The following is a 17,812-nucleotide window of genomic DNA, read 5'->3' as shown; positions in this document are numbered from 1 at the left end:
TTAAACTCCTAAGATGATGTATCATTCTTCTGAATATATACATGCCCCCTCTATGATCAGTATATCTTCTGAAGTTCAATACTAAAACTGAGTTAAGTATTCTAAATTGGTTTGAAAGTGGCTTACTGGAGCATCACTTAATTTCATTTCAAACCCCTTTGAGATAAAGGCCAACATTCCAACCATTTTGTTATTTTTTGTACCTGCGCACTAGCTTTGAGTAATTTGTATACATGAGTATGTTTTACCCCTACATTTTCCCTGTCTCTCGCCATGAAAATATTCCACTTTGCCTTGTATTCCACAGTCGATGATCTCATACTCCCCTACATTGAATTGATCAGTTGTAGATTTTTCCCAGTCTCAGTCTATGATCTGGAATGACTGCAATGATGTTGAAAAATTTTTCCATACTGATAAAATTAAAGGGTATAGGGATAGTGCATGAAGGTGGAGTTAGAAATGTTAGATCAGCCACAATCCTGTTGGTAGAGGAGGCTTGAGTGACAAATGGCCTTATTCCAGATGCTGTTACCTATTTTTGTTTTTGCGTTCTCCTTGAGATTTATGTGAAGTTGTTCCATTATGCTGTCCTGAAGCTGAGATACTTCAGATATTCCTGTGATTAAAAGTTGCTTCTTGTAGCTCAAGGTATAAAGTTGCTTTACCTTGAAGTGGTCATATATGCAATTGTCCAACCAAAACAGTTGCAAAACTTATTACTTTTTGATATTTGCTTCAGGATCAGCTTTTAGTAATTTTGTTACTTGGCTCTCAGGCTCCTGTGGAATGAATGTCTTCATTGACTGTCTTGATGCTTACTCAACTTAGTTGGTTGAGTACCTCTGCCATAAGTTGTCATTATGTCCTGCTTAGATTACAAAATCCCTTTCCGTTGTAAGTTTGTATTAAATTTGTTGCAGTCAGCTTGCCTTAACTTTTCATATACATGTTTCTGTCATTGTGTGGAATTGAGCCTTGCACAAGATCTTAAACATGCAACGTGGGCTGACAATGTATAGTACTGAAGCAGTATTGCAATGGTGAGTTTGCTACCCTTAAATGTTAAGCCCAGAACTTGTTGGACTATCCTGGTGCTTCAGGTAGACTTTGAAGACCTTGTGGCACAATGTAGGGGAGAGTAGGAAGATTCTTCTGATGCCCTGGCCAATATTTCTCCTTCACCTAAAAAAGTCAGATCAGTTCATTGATTACTTGTTGAAATATTGCTGCACGCCAGAGTAATATTTAAGCAAATGAGATTTTGAGGGTGTGATGAAACAATATAAATGTAGATTTTTCTGGGTCTCTTGTCATTTAAGATGACCAGAACAGGAGCTACAATGCTGAATTAAGTGCATCCAAGTTGCATCTGATTTCGAATTTTGGCTACCAGCTTTCTCGTAAGGTGATTACAGGTTGACTCAGAACAGCATTGCTCAGTCTCTACCATTGTCAGAGCAAAATAACAGTCTACAGCAACAGCTTTGGCTCTAAACAAATGTTTTGTGCTGCTATGTTCATACCTGAATTTAATTACAGAAGGACAAATCCAATGTGGCCACTTAACCTTCTCTCCACCCCCACATGTCAGCCTACTTTCAATCATTAGCATAGATAGAAGGCGCAATTGACAGTGTTATCAAGTGGCACTTAGCAATAATTTGCTCACCAATGCTCAGTTTGGGTGTCAGTAATAACAAATGAGCTCCAGACCTGAATACAGCCTTAGTCCAAACGTGAATAAAATAACTGAATTCAAGAGGCGAGATTTGTGACTGTTCTTGGCATTAAGACAGTGTTTGACAGAGAACATTAGACAGCATTTAAGAGTGCAGCATCAAGGAGCTTTATGAAATGGAAGCTAATGGAAATCGGGAGGTAAACTCTCCACTGGCTAGAGTCCGGCGTAAGGCAAAGGAAGAATGTTTTCTACGTTGGAGGCCAATCATCCCAGCCACAGGCCATCACATCAGGTGTTCCTCAGGGCAGTGTTATCGGCATAGCCATTTTCAGCTCCTTCGTCAATGACCTTCCCTTCATCATAAGGTCAGAAGAAGGGATACTTGTTGATGATTGCAGAGTGTTTGTGACTCCTGATTCTGAAGCAGTCTGTGCCGGCATATTGGAAGATCTGGACAGCGTTCAGGTTATGGCTGATAAGTGACAGGTAACATTCGCATCAGGCAATGACCAGTCTCCAATAAGAGAATCTAAACACCTCCCCTTAACATTGTCAAATCCCTCACAGTCAATATACTGAGGGCCACCATTGACCAGAAATTTAAGGATACATACTGTGGCTAAAACAAGTTAGAGGCTGGCAACCCTGCAGCAATTAACTCACCGCCTGACTCCCTAAAGCTTGTTCACCATCTGCAAGGCACAAGTCAGGAGTGTGTTGGAGTACTTCCCACCTGTCTGGATGAGTGCACTCCAACAGCACAAACTTGATAACTCCAGGGCAAAACCCCACTTAACTGATCTTAAACATTCGCTTCCTCCATTACTGGAACGTTGAGAGTGCAGTGTGTACCATCTACAAGATGTACTGCAGCAACTCACCAAGGCTTTGTTGACAGCACTGTTGGGACTGTTCGCATGTTTTATTTCATTTCATTAATTTAAACACCACAGTGTATAGACATCAGTTAGAATAACCACAGAGTCAGTTTTAAACAATTCAACATATGCATTTAAGTAAATCAGACTACAATTCCAATATGATTACATGATTCTTTGTTGAGCCTGTGATTCTCTAAGATCTTGGGTACATCACAACATCACACTCCACAATTCAGTATTACAATAGCATATAGTGGTTTACTCAGCTTACTTTGATCACTACATTTCATGCATACTGCCACTAAATCCCAATAAAGCGAAAAAGCCTAGAGACACTGAAGTAACAGCATGGAACCAAGAAGATACACCTAGTCCATCTCAACCTAAACACCCTGTTACCATGGTTATATGGTGTACTTAAGCTATTCAATCACTGTTACCCTAAATGGAGTGACCACTCCAGCTTTCCAGACTATAACATTCTTTCAGCTCCTCATCTTGCCTTAGGCTTACTTCAGAAAGCACCCCTGTCCAGCAAAGCTGAAAACTGTTTTAACTCATTGTGCGCTGATCCATCATGAACAAACAACTGAAAATGTTGAGGAATATGGGTAATACGAATCCACAAGCACCTTTTCTGCCTGTAACCTCTACCATTTAGTACAAGATCAGTAGTGCATGGGAATGCCACAACCTGCAAGTTCCCCTCTTAAGTCACAGTAACATCTTGACTTATAACTATATTGCAATTCCTACACTGTCGATGAGTCAAAATCCTGGAACTCCCTCCCTAACCAACCTTGCAACTCACTAGCACCATCTTGGGTAGCTAGGGAGGGACAGTATATGCTGGCCTTGCCATTGTTGCCCATATCCCACGAACAAATAAATAGCATCTGAATATATTGAGGGCTGGTTTAGAAATGCAAAATGGTGGTGAAAACTAAGTTCTCTATCTTTTTTTAAATGTGGTGCTTGGTACCAGTATGTTCTGGGACCTTGGATTTTCACAACATCTGAACAATATAGGATGTAGTTTCTCTCGTTTAGTTAGCATTATGTTTAATGACAGATATGCGGGCTGCTAATAAATGGGATATGAATTATTTTCAAACAGCAGTTACTTAATAGGTAGTTGGACTGACATGACATATAGTTTTAATATGGACAAGTGTAGCCAATGTATTTAGGGGCATGTAGCAGTAAATACATGAATAATCTGCAGCTAGAGACTGGAGGGAGGGAAAGAATTAGAAATGATCATTAATCATTTCCCGATAAGGCGAATTTGAACATTCAGCACATTGGACAACCAGTCAGAACACAATTTGTTGGTAATGTGAAGCTGACTCTGGAATGCAGCAATTTTAATTATTCTCCCCCAAAAAGGATATTGGGTGCAATGGATGATTGTGAATCTTCGGGACAAAGTTATGAAATGCTGGGGGCCAAGTTACAAACAAATTCTTGTGACAAAATTAATCTTGCTGTAGGAAAGAATGGAAAGATTTTACAGTTAATACACCTCCTTCATTATAGAAGGATGCAGCTGGTTCTGTGAACCTACTGAATAGTAAATCAAGTGGCAAGTTTAGGATTGGCAGAAGTAGCACATCTATTGGCATACATTTGCCATATTCTTTAGCTAGATCGACAATGGCATCAGCTAATTCGTGAACAACATCTTTCTTAGATCAGTTTCTGTGCTGTAAGTAATTTCAGCATATTAGGCCCTTGCAACTTTTTCTGATCCACGAGAGCTGCCTCTCGCCCTTCTGGCACCATCAACATATTCTTCCTTTCTCGTTTGTGTTTAGCTAGCTTTCCCTTAAATGTATTAATGCTTGATCTTGTTCAGTATTTCAAAAATTGATTGTAGCAGATCGTAGATATTAAACGATTTCTTTTCCTTCAGCTCACTGCTGTGTCGTGCTACAAAAAAAATTTGCCCGATTTGTACCCAGGGCCATCATAACACGATGTAACTTGCACAAGCATTTATTTTAACTTATTTACTTGTCCTCACTTATCACCCCACCAGCCTCCGCATTCAAAGGATCATCCTCCGCCATTTCTGCCAACTCCAGCATGTTGCCACCACCAAACACGTCTCTTCACCCACCCCCTGGCAGCTTTCCACGGGGATCATTCCCTGTGGGACACCCTGGTCCACTCCTCCATCACCCCCTACACCTCAGCCCTCTTTTTTCAGCACCTACCCATGCAACCACAGAAGGTGCAACAGCTGCCCCTTTACTTCCCCCCTCCTCACCATCCAAACACTCCTTTCAAGTGAAGCAGCACTTCACTTGCACTTCCCTTAATGTAGTCTACTGCATTCGCTGCTCCTATTGCGGTCTCCTCTACATTGGAGAGACCAAACGCAGACTGGGTGATCGCTTTGCGAAACACCTTCGATCTATCTGCAAGCATGACCCAGACCTCCCTGTTGCTTGCCATTTCAACACATCACCCTGCTCTCACGCCCACATGTCCGTCCTTGGCCTGCTGCAATGTTCCAGTGAAGCTCAACGGAAACTGGAGGAACAGCAACTCATCTTCTGACTAGGCACTTTACAGCCTTCCAGCCTTAACATTAATTTCAACAACCTCAGATCATGAACTCTCTCCTCCATCTTTTCGATCCCCCTTTTTCCAATAAATTATAACTAAAAATCTTAAAAATTTTTCTTTTCCCACCTTTTTTAAAATTTATTTTGATGTATTGTTTTATCTCCCCCTTTTAGCCCATCTCGATCCCTTCCCCCCACCCCACCCCTACTAGGGCCATCTGCCACTTGCTTGTACTGTTTGCTGCCCTTAATGTCCCCATTAGCACATTCCTTAGATTATATCACCACCGTCAACACCCCTTTGTCCTTTTGTCCATGACATCTTTGGCAGTCTCTTTGCCTCCATCCAGCTCTACCTGTCCCACCTCCCTCTACCAGCTTCTATTTCACGTCTTTTCTCGATTTCCTGAGTTCTGATGAGTCATATGGACTCGAAACGTCAACTGTGTTCCTCTCCGCAGATGCTGTCAGACCTGCTGAGGTTTTTCCAACTATTTTTGTTTTTGTTTCAGATTTCCAGCATCCGCAGTATTTTGCTTTTATCATTTATTTTAGTGGTAGGCTTTTCTAATCGAAGAGGTTTGAATTGGAAAAAGGGTAAGGCATAGAAAAGATTGAATCAAAGGCACTATTTAAATTTGGGAGTGAGTATAGGACTGGAAGATATGGACACTAAATTCACAAGTCACAAGCCAAGGCCAAGATTAGGAAAAAACCCTTCAAGATTTGTTAGACAGCAAAGGAGGATATTAAATTGGGATCAACTAGCCACTTCAGAAAGTTGGCTGATTTGTTACCCTGTTTATTTTGAATGCAGCATATAATATTTGGAGGGGAGCTGGGAAAGGACTGAAACATTCTTTAAAGTAGGGATCATAGGACATAGGGTAGGATCGATCACCAGTTGGTGAATGTATGATAGAGCACGGAATTTGGATGGAACAGCCTTGATGTACCAATTGGCATTTTATTGTTTGAAACACCATAAAAGGAATAATCTTTTGTTCTACATCATTTAAACCACCTCATTTATAATATGCGAAACCAAATACTAGTTCCAGAAACTCTTGTCAATTGAAATTTCCTGAACTGCTCAGCATGAGTTTTCCCAGTCGCCCCTAGGTTGGCCATGGTACAGAAGCATCCTGATCCATAAACATTACAGGCCAAATTTTGTGGCAGGAATCCAACAGCATTGAGCATTGCTAGTTATCCCTGCATATTAAGGTTTTTAAACTATTTTTGTGTGGCTTGTTGCTGGAAGTGTAAACAGGTAACATTGCAACAACGGAAACTGGGCATCTGGGACCTGAGTGAACAGAACTAGCAACTGTGTATTTCAAACTATCAGATTGAAGGATTGTGAAAATAATAGTGCAAGATTGGAGGAGGAAATGTAAATTAGAATAGGTAACCCCATGCCAAATGAGGTTTGAGGAAAGGCTATGCAGGTTGGGCCTATGTTCATTGGAGTTTAGAAGAATGAGATGTGATCTTATTGAAACATAAAAGATTCTGAGGGGTCTTGACGGGATGTTTTTTCTTGTGGGGGAATCGAGAACTAAGGGGTACAGTTTAAAAATAAGAGACCTCCATTTAAGATTGAGATGAGGAGGAATTTCTTAGGTTGTTAATCTTTGGGAAGTTTTAACAAAATTTAAATAATAGACTATACATTATTTAAAAAGTCAACAATTAATGCCTGAAGGAATGATTCTCAACGCTTAACATCTCTGGTACTTCTAATTTATGTTTCTCAGTGATTTAAGACTTATCAAGTCGTCAAATGGCTACTTAGACTGGCATCAACAAGACTTGGCTCTAAGCTTAGTTCTTAACTATTCACTTTCACACTATTCAATGCATGTCAGTGATGAGGGCGATAATAAGATGCTAGTTTCGCAAAGCTAATGACAGAGTGGAATAATTCAGACAGCAACTTTTGGATACAAAAACACCTGGAAAAACTCAGCAGGTCTAGCAGCATCTGTGGAAGGGAGCACAGTTAACGTTTCGAGTCTGCATGACTTTTCAACAGAATGCGCTGGCCGAAAGACAAGCCACCTAGCCTAATCCCACTTTCCACCATTTGGTCCATAGCCCTGCAGTTTATAATACTTGAAGTGCATATCCAGACATCTTTTGAAATGGATTGAGTGTTTCTATCTCTCCTACTCTTTTTCAGACAGTGAATCCCAGGCCCCCACAACCCTTTTGAGTGGAAATTATTTTCCTTAGCTCCCTCTAATTTTCTGCCAATCCCACTTTAAATCTCTCTGCTAAAGTAAAAAGGCCCTTCCCATCCACTGTATCCAGGCCCCTCACAATTTTGTGAATCTTAATGAAATCTCCCCTCAGCCTCCTCTGTTCCATGGAGAACAACCCCAGCCTATCCAAACTCATCTCATAGCTGCAATTTTCCAGTTCTAATGCAATTACATCCTTTCTATAATGAGGACCAGAACTGCACACAATACTCAAACTGTGGCCTAACTAATGTTTTATATCACTCCAGCGTAACCTTCCTGTTTTTATATTCTATGCCCCGGCTAATAAACGAAAGGATTCCATTTGTCGCTTTAACCACCTTATCAACCTGTTCTACTTTCGGGGATCTGTGGGCATTCACTCCAAGGTGTCTCAACTTCCTGTACACCTCCCATTAATTGTGTAATCCTTTGCCTTGTTTGGCCTCCCCAAATGCATCACATCACATTTCTCCGGTTGATTTCCATTTGTCACCTTTTGATGCCCACCTGACCAGTCCATTGATGTCTTCCTGCAGCCTACAGCAATCCTCCACACTATCTACAGCATGGCCAATTTTTGTGACATCTGCAAACTGCATGATCATTCCCCCTGTGTTTACATCCAAATTATTAATATATACCACAAAAAAGGGACCTAGGACTGAGCCCTGTAGAACCCCAGTGCAAACAGCCTTCCAGTCAAAAAACATCCATCAACAATTACCCTTTGTTTCCTGCCAGTGAGCCAATTTTGTATCCAGCTTGCTACATTTCCTTGAATCCCATGGGCTTTTTTTTTAACAAGTCTGCTATGTGGGACCATGTCAAAAGCCTTACTAAAATCCATGTGGACCACATGAACTGCACGACCTTCCTTGTTAATTTCTCAAAATTCAAACTAGTCAGACATGACCTCAACAAATCCATGCTGATTGCCCTTGATTAAGCCATGCCTTTCTAAGTGACTGTTTATCCTATCCCTCAGATTTGATTCCAATAATTTGCCCACGACTGAGGTCAGACTGACTGGCCTGTTATTATTTGGTCTATCCCCTGCTCCCCTTTCAAACAAAGGTACAGCATTAGCAGACATCCAATCCTCTGGCACCTCACCTGTATCCATTGAGGATTGGAAAATGATGGTCAGACCTTCTGCTATTTCCTCCCTGGCTTCTTTTAACAGTCTGGCATACATTTCATCACCCTGGTGATTTATCCACTTTCAAGGATGCTAATCCCCTTGATATTTCCCCTCTCCCTATACCTATCACATCCAATAGCACACTCCTCCTCCTTAACCACAGCGTCTGCATTGTTCCCCTCTTTGGTGAAGACAGATGTAAAGTATTCACTAAGAGCCATACCTACATCCTCCACCTCCACACGTAGTTTACCTTTTTGGTCTTTTATGGGCCCGACTCTTTTTCTTGAATCATCCTCGTAGTCTTATGTATTGATAAAATGTCTTTGGGTTCTCCTCCTTGAATTTGCTTGTCAATATTCTCTCTCTTTGCCCTCCCCTTTGTTTTTAATTTCACAGAATCTCTCAGTGCACAAGAGGCCCTTTGGCCCATCGAGTCTGCACTGACATGTGACACCTGACCTACCTACCTAATCCCATTTACCAGCACTTGGCCCATAGCCTTGGATGTTATGATGTGCCACGTGCTCATCTGGGCACTTTTTAAAGGATGTGAGGCAGCCCGCCTCCACCACTCTCCCAGGCAGTGCATTCCATATCGTCACCACCCTCTGGGTAAAAAAAATTTTCCTCACATCCCCCCTAAACCTCCTGCCCCTTACCTTGAACTTATGTCCCCTTGTGACTGACCCTTCGACTAAGGGGAACAGCTGCCCCCATCCACCCTGTCCGTACCCCTCATAATCTTGTACACCTCGATCAGGTGGCCCCTCGGTCTTCCCTGCTCCAATAAAAACAACCCAAGTCTATCCAACTTTTGATAACTTAAATGTTTCATCCCAGGCAACACCCTGGTGAATCTCCTCTGCACCCCCTCCAGTGCAATCACATACCTCCTATAATGTGGCGACCAGAACTGCACGCAGTACTCCAGCTGCGGCATCACCAAGGTTCTATACAACTCCAACAGGATCTCCCTACTTTTGTAATCTATGCCTCGATTGATAAACGTAAGTGACCCATATGCCTTTTTCACCATCCTCCTAACATGCCCCTCCGCCTTCAGAGATCTTTGGACACACACACCAATGTCCCTTTGTTCCTCAGAACTTCCTAGTGTCATGCCGTTAATTGAATACTTCCTTGTCAAATTACTCCTTCCAAAGTGTATCACCTCACACTTTTCAGGGTTAAATTCCATCTGCCACTTATCTGCCTATTTGACCATCCTGTCTATATCTTGCTGTAGCCCAAGACACTCAACCTCAGTTTTAACCACCCGGCCAATCTTTGTGTCATCCGCAAACTTACTAATCCTACTCCCAACATAGTCATCTTTGTCGTTTATATGAATTACGAATAATAGTGGACGCAGCACAGCTCCTTGTGGTATGCCACTGGACATTGGCCTCCAGTCACTAAAGCAGCCTTCTGCTATCACCCTCTGTCTCCTACAACTATGCCAATTCTGAACCCACCTTATCAAATTACCCTGTATCCCATCTACTTTTGCCATCTTTACAAATCTCCCATGTGGGACCTTGGCAAAGGCTTTGCTGAAATCCATATAAACTACATTAGCTACACTACCCTCATCTACACATCTGGTGACCACCTCAAAAAATTCAATCAAATTTGTTAGGCATGACCTCCCTCTGACAAAGCCATGCTGACTATCCCTGATCAAACCATGCCTCTCCAAGTGGAGTTGCTTTAGTTAATGGAGGCCATTGTCCAGTGGCATACCACAAGGAGCTGTGCTGGGTCCTCTATTATTCATTATTTATATAAATGACATAGATGACCTATGTTGGGAGTAGGATTAGTAAGTTTGCGGATGACACAAAGATTGGCCGGGTGGTTAAAAGTGAGGTTGAGTGTCTTGGGCTACAGGAAGATATCGACAGGATGGTCAAATGGGCAGATAAGTGGCAGATGGAATTTAACCCTGAGGTAGATTCTCTCCTTCAGAATTTTCTCCATTAGTTTCCCTACCACTGACATGAGACTCACTGGTCTATAGTTCCTTGGCTTATCTCTACAACCCTTCTTAAATAGCAGAACCACATTAGCTGTTCTCCAGTCCTCTGGCACCTTCCCCGTGGCCAGAGAGGAATTAAAAATTTGGGTCAGAGCCCCTGCGATCTCCTCCCTTGCCTCCCTCAGCAGAAATCACCTGGATGTGGAGATTTATCCACTTTTAAGCCTGCCAACACCTTCAATACGTTGTCACTCCCTATGTTTCCTTTTTGATTTCACTGCTTTTGTTTCTATACAACTCATGACTTTCATGGTTACCTTTGTTTTCACACAAGGTGCTTCAGTTGTTAAATTATTTAGTTGCCTTGTTTAAACAACTTGGCAAGATAAATATCTGCAAACTTAGCATTTAAAAAAAGTCAGGAGTTCACTCAACTGGGCTTAAGCCCAGCCTGCCTGAATAGCTTCCGGCTTCCAAAGGAGTTGCATTTGAATCCTTCCTGTTGCACCATCCCTCATATCACATCTTTACACAACTAATCTATTTGTCCCTATTTTCTTCACATTTACTACTTGTAATCTTAAAACTTCTACCCTCAATTCTTTCTGCCTTAATCTATTTATTAACTATTGAAACTGAACTTGCAAGATGCTGAACTTGGTCTTTGCCATAACAAAAACAGAATTACCTGGAAAAACTCAGCAGGTCTGGCAGCATCGGCGGAGAAGAAAAGAGTTGACGTTTCGAGTCCTCATGACGATTTCCAGCATCCGCAGTTTTTTTGTTTTGGTCTTTGCCATGTTGCTTGCCATGTTAACCGCAACTTCCTGCCATTCATCCCTATTCAGTTATGTTGTGTAATGTGGTACTTGGGAAACAGCATATCATATAGATTAGTCAGTTGAGATGGCAGGAAAGAGTGTTCATCCCTTATATAGAATTCTGTACAAATATTATATTTTGTACCCCTCTGCCCTTTGCCTCTGAGTTACCTGTCTTAATGACACTATCATTATTTAACAAGTCCATAATACATAAAATACAAACCATGCAGAAGGTCATGGCTCCTGCAAATGGTCACCCACTTGTCATTTCACTATCAATTTGTGGGGTGACCACTGTCTGAAATGCATTCCAGCAAACTTTCTCCATCCTGAATATTGCAGTGTAAACTTTTTTTCCTTCAGCTCAGAATTCTGCTGATGCTGTAAGTTTTTCCTTCGGATGCCTTTTGAATTAGGGATGGTCCATATCCTGCAGTGTTGCATAGCATATCACAACTGGCCTCATGATTTCCATCCATGTTGGTCCCTTTTTTAAATGCAGCAAAGGATTATGGAATACTGAACAGCACAAAGTCCCTGTATACTTCGAGGGGCAGAATAATTGCGTCTCATGCTGTTTTCCTACATTTACTTTTTAAACAAAAGGACGTTTACAAAAGTCAAGTGAGAATCTCTTGTTAACTGCCTTTTGACACAACTATTGCTTTTGAGAATTTTTAAGATTGGTATTTACCTCTGCCATAAAATTGCTAAATCAATGGGTTCAATGCATTCTTAAGTTGAATTAGTTGTGTTCAGTGACCCATAGGTGTTTAGAGAATGACAAAGTTGCGTGCAAACATTTTGCACCTGGCTATAGATTGTTATGTATACATGCTATTTTAATAAACTGGATGTTCTTTCTGTGTATCTTGAACAGAATGTTTCTGGTTTAATTTTTATGTAGCTTTGCCCTTGGTAATGTTATCAAGTACTCCTTTTTTAAGCTTGGATTACTGAATAGAGCAGATGCAATGCTGAATTCCTTTTGTATGCACTTGCTTGACTGTTCAATCCAAACTCAGTGTTATGTCAATGTGGTATCAGCTTTTTTCTGACACATGTGGCAGGATGAAGATTTGCGCCTTCCGTTTTGATCATGTTGAATTCATAATTGTGACTTGGCCAGCTGAGTGGAGACTAGATGCTTCTGCAGGGAGAGAGGGAGATTCAGAATGAGTTACCTGGGCTGCTTTTGAATTGCTCTATGCTGTTGTGTGCAAAGCATCATTTGCTCCCCTTTTGCCCAAGGAATAGTTAAGCAAGTTATATTTAGTTGGAGGAAATTTCTGTTCATCCAATACTGGATGTTGCACAAGTGGTCTGATGATTTAGCAACATTGGAGTTGTCACTGGTACTTGTACCTTTGTTTTGCTGATTGAAAAGTAATCAAATTCAGGATATTCATTCTACTTGTTGGCTTTTTTACAAAATGCGTTGTAAAACAGTTTTCCATTAAGTTTGGAAACTCCTTCCCCGGTTTGCCAGTGTCCCAGTCAAAATTTGCTAAGTTTTAAGTTTCTCTCGCTTGTGCGCCCGCCCAATTTTACATTCAGTTTGAGGGAAGGATGAGTGGGTCCAAGACTAGAATTTAAATTTGAGGGCAATTATGAGGGCTTGAAAGCAGGACGAGCTAGAGTGAACTGGGAAATGAGTTTTGGGGTTTGGTCTGCATGACAGTTAAAGGGACATTTCAGAATACACAGAATAGATACATTAAAAAAAGAGAGAGAACTTCCAAGAGGAGAACCCACCATCTGTGATTAACTAAACTTAAAGACAGTATCAAAAAGCATACAATTGTGCAAAAATGGATGATAGGTCGGAAGATTGGACGGAATATAAAGAGTGGCAAAGAATGCCAAAAAGGTTAAGGTGGGAAAAATTAGAGTATGAGAGAAAGCTCGCTGGGAATATAAAGATGGATAGTAAGAGTTTCTGTAGATATTTAAAAAAAGGAAAGAGTTAAAGTGAGTTGGACCTATATAAAGTGAGTCTGGGGAATGAATAATGGAAAGTAAGGCAATGGCAGATGAATTGAACAGGAATTTTGCATTGGTTTTCACTATAGGGGATATAAGTAACGTCCCAGAAATAGCTGTAAATCAGGAAATGGAAGGGAGGAAGGAACTCGGGGAAAATTACGCTCACCAGGGAAGTGATATTAAGCATATAGTTGCAGCTGTGGGCTGACAGATGGGTCCTGATGGACTTCATCCTAGGGTCTTGAAAGAAGTGGCTAGTGAAATTGTTGATGTGTTGGTTTTAATTTTCCAATATTTCCTAGATTCGGAGATGGTTCCTTTAGATTGGAAAATAGCAAATATAACTCCTTTATTCAAAAAATGGGGGAGACAAAGCAGTTAGCTTAATATCTGTCATAGGGAAAATGTTAGAAGCGATTACTAAAAGATGTTATAGGGCACTTCGAAAAGTTTAAGGAAATCAGGCTGAGTTCAACATGGTTTTGTGAAAGGGAAATTATGTTTAACCAAATTATTGGAGTCCTTTGAAGGAGTCACATATGCTGTGGATAAAGGGGAACCGGTGGATGTACTGCACTTTGATTTCCAGAAGGCATTTGAAGGCATAAGGTGCCACATCTAAGGTTATTGCAGAGAATAAAAGCTCATGGTGTAGGGGATAACACTTTGGCATGGATAGAAGATTGGCTAGCGAACAGGAAAAACAGAGTCGCCTTAAATGGGTGTTTTTCTGGTTGGCAGGATATAACAAGTGGTGTGCACAGAGATCAGTGCTGGGCCCTCAAATTATAACAATTTATAAGAATGACTTGGATGAAGGGACAGATGGTATGGTTGCTAAATTTTCTGGCAATGCAAAGATAGGAAAGCGAGTTGTGAAGAGGATGTCAAGAGTCTATGAAGTGACATAGGCTTAAGTGAGTGGGCAAAAGACCGGCAAATGGAGTGTAATGTGGGCAAATGTGAAATTGTCCATTTTGGCAGAGAATAAAGAAGCATATTATTTAAATGCTGAGAGATTTTCTGAGATTGAGAGATCTGGATATACCAGTGCATGAATTACAAAAGGCTAGTATGCAGGTAGAGCAAGTAATTAGGAAAGCCAATAGAATATTACTGTTTTCTACGAGGGGAATTGAATACAAAAGTAGGGAGGTTACATTTCAGTTTTACAGGGCACTGGTGAGACCATACCTGGAGTACATGCAAACATGTTGGAAGTAGTTCAGAGAAGGTTTACTAGGCTAATAGCAGAAATGTGTGGGTTGTCCTATGAGGAAAGGTTGGGCAGGTTAGGCTGGTATCTGCTGGGATTTAGAAAGTAAGAGGTCGCTTGATTGAATCTAAGATCTTGAGGGGTCTTGACAGGCTGGATGTGGAGAGAATGTTTCCTCTTGTGGGGGAATCTAGAACTGGGAATTAAGACATTTAAGACAGGAGGAAAAATTTTTTTAAGGGTTGTGAGTCTTTGGCACTCAGCTCCTCAAAAGGCAGTGGAAGCAGGGTCTAAAGGCAGGGCTAGATAGATTCTTGATTAACAAGGGGGTGAAAGGTTAGCGGGAGTAGGCGGGAGGTTACGATCAGATCAGCCATGATTTTATTGAATAGTGGAGCAGGCTTGAAGGGCCAAGTGGCCTATTCCTCCTAGCTTGTATGTTTGTATGTATGTTCTATCATGCTGGCGCCCTCACATTTGCTCAGGCGATCGTCGTGTTCCCCCCCCCCCCGCCATTGGAATTAAACTTAATAATCTTCCCCGACCGTGCTACCATACTTAAGGACATAGCTGACAGATTGCACTTAACGTTGTCTCTCTCAGTACCTACTGTAAAGCAATAAACTGGTCTATTTTGCTGATCTCCCCATCCATAATGACTTTGGTAGGAGAGAATACCACACAGTCCTTGGGGAGATCAAATTCCATCTCCTCACTGAGGATGTGCTCCTTTTTGAGGTAGTACAGCTGCGTTAAATAAGATAGATTGAAGGGCAGAACTAGCAACTCAAAATTGGGCATTCCTGAGGTGCTTTGTGTTATTCGAAGCAACAGCACTGTGTACTGCCATAATCTGTAAACTCATGGCCTTGCATATCCCTCACTTCTCATCATTATCAAGGCAATTGCTCAACCCACACTAAATGGGCATTATAGAAAAACTGAAAGCAGCATCAGACATAACTGAAATTAAGGTGGCAACCTGATGAAGCTACGACACAGGACAATGCATGCTAAACGGTGGAAACAAAAATTGAGATTTCCACCATCATCATCCAATTAATTCACTCCACTTGATAAGAAATTGCTGTTGTGTGCACTGGATGCAGTCAGGGCAATGTGCCCTGACAACGTCTGGCTAAGTGCTTAAGATCTATGCACTAGAACTAGCCACTCGGTTAGCTAAACTTTTTCCAGTAAGCCGCAGCACTAGAATCTATGCAAGACTGTTGAAACGTAAAAAATGGGTCAATCCAATCTGTCCAATTACCTGCCCATCAGCCTGCTCTTTTACCAGCAGTGAAGGAAGGAGTGTTTAACTGTACTAACTACTATCTGCAATGCTTACTTATCAATAACCTGGCCAATGATACTTGGTTTGGCTTCCACAAGAACTGCTTGGTTCCAGACTTTGTATCTAGTCTTGGTTCTAACATGGACATGAACTGAATTCCAGGGGTGAAATGAGAGTAATTGCTCATGATATCAAGGCACTGTTTGATAGTGTGTTGCACCAGTAACCATAATAAAAGTGGAAATGGATCAGGGAAAGATGGTTATGGTCATTGGAGACCAATTACCTGAGTCCCAGGGCATTGCTGCAGGAGCTTTGAGAGAGAGTGCTGAACCCATTTCTCTTCAGTTGTTTCATCAGTGACCTTCCCTCTTGCTTAAGTTCAGAAGTTGGGACACTTGCTTGTTGCGCAGTGTCCAACTCCATTTGCAATTCTTGAAATTGAAGCAGCATATGCCTGCATGCTGAAAGACTTGGATGCCATACAGGCATGGGCAGGTGAGTCTCAGGTATTCAGCAAGCGAGATCCTGACTACCTCCCCATGATATTCGCTCCTTTTCCCAATGCTGAGTCTCCCCACCAACATCCTTAGGGTTACCATTGATCACAAACTGAACTGGACCAGATTGATAAATGCTATATTCAGTTACAGGAGCAGGCTGGAGGCTTTATTCTGCAGTAAGTGGTTCATCCCTTGACTTTTGAAGTTTCTTCACTACCTACAGGATATAGCAGGAACGTGATGGAATGCACTCCATTTATTTGGATAGGTTCAGCTCAATACAATAGAGGACAGAGCATCCCAAATCCATTGTTGGTGTATCAGAGTTACAGTATGAGCTAACTACAGGATGTACTACAGCAACTTGGAAAGGCTTCTTCAGTGGTACCTCTGAAACTTGATGGAGGCCGCAGGAAGTACAGGGACAGCAGGTTCGTCGGAGGAGCATCACCTCCAAGCTTCTCTCCCAGGCCTGAAGGTCCTATTGGTCATATCACTGATTCAGTGTCTCTGGTCAAAATCCCAAAACCCCCTATCTAAAGGTATTTTGGGAGCACCTTCACCACACTTTTTTTTACTTGTGCCTACGTGAAGCTAAAATGGAAAAAAATACATTTAGTTGGTGACAGTGTTGATGTAATGAGTGTTATGTCTTGATTTGAAAGTTTGGACTAGAAATGTCAGCTTACAATTTGCTTTTTTGAAGGCATCAGTGATAGAGAAGAGCCTACTATCACTTCCAAGTGTTTTTATATCTTCATATGCCGATATTCTATTCAGAGTGTCCAAATATTCATAGGCACAACTATTGGATATGAAGAGGGGATGAAAGAGATGATGGGAAGAACCATATATAGTTGTACTTAAGTTTGTTTTCTCGGAGTATGTTGCATGTCAGTGTTAAAATTTTTATTTATTATTTGTTCATATGATTCTGAATTCATATGCAAGTCATTAATCATGATTAGCTTCAGCAAGAACTACACAGGTTGAAATGAATAGTTTTATAATGTAAATAGCTGGGAATGACAGCTTCTGGAGAGGAATGAATTATGACTTCTTAAGCAAATCTTGCTCTCCTTGTCAGAGGAGACCTATTCATCCCACTTAATTTCTTCTCCATTTATCCTTCATTCCATTAGATTACCATCATAAAATAATATGTCTGCCCTGATCCTACTTGAAACTGCCTATTGGATTGTTGCCCCAGAGATACTGTAGCCAAATGCCTAGAGATTCCATTCTCTTTGATGACAGATGCTACCCTGATTACTGATAAGAACCAGGTGTAGGTCAGAGTTTCCCCCTAGTGGGTTCAGAGTGCATTCAGCTAAGAAGCAGTATTTAACCATATTTGCAAATTCTGAATATGTTGTTGGCAATTTCATGGCTTCTCTCGTGACTGAGTATGTATTTGTATCTGGCTTTTGGATGAAACATTGTACCTCCGGAATGAACATCAAAATAATGCCATGGCTTT

The 17,812-nt window shown here is 41.3% G+C and overlaps 1 protein-coding gene across 3 annotated transcripts in view; it reads left to right on the top strand.

The window, feature by feature from the left end:
- Nucleotides 1-17,812, top strand: part of fam117bb (family with sequence similarity 117 member Bb) — a 384,430-nt gene that overhangs the window by 49,918 nt on the left and 316,700 nt on the right. The window lies entirely within an intron of this gene.

The sequence above is a fragment of the Carcharodon carcharias genome, chromosome 12 (assembly GCF_017639515.1).
Source record: "Carcharodon carcharias isolate sCarCar2 chromosome 12, sCarCar2.pri, whole genome shotgun sequence".
NCBI classification, from domain to species: Eukaryota; Metazoa; Chordata; class Chondrichthyes; order Lamniformes; family Lamnidae; genus Carcharodon; species Carcharodon carcharias.
This window is presented reverse-complemented; position numbering and strand designations above follow the sequence as displayed.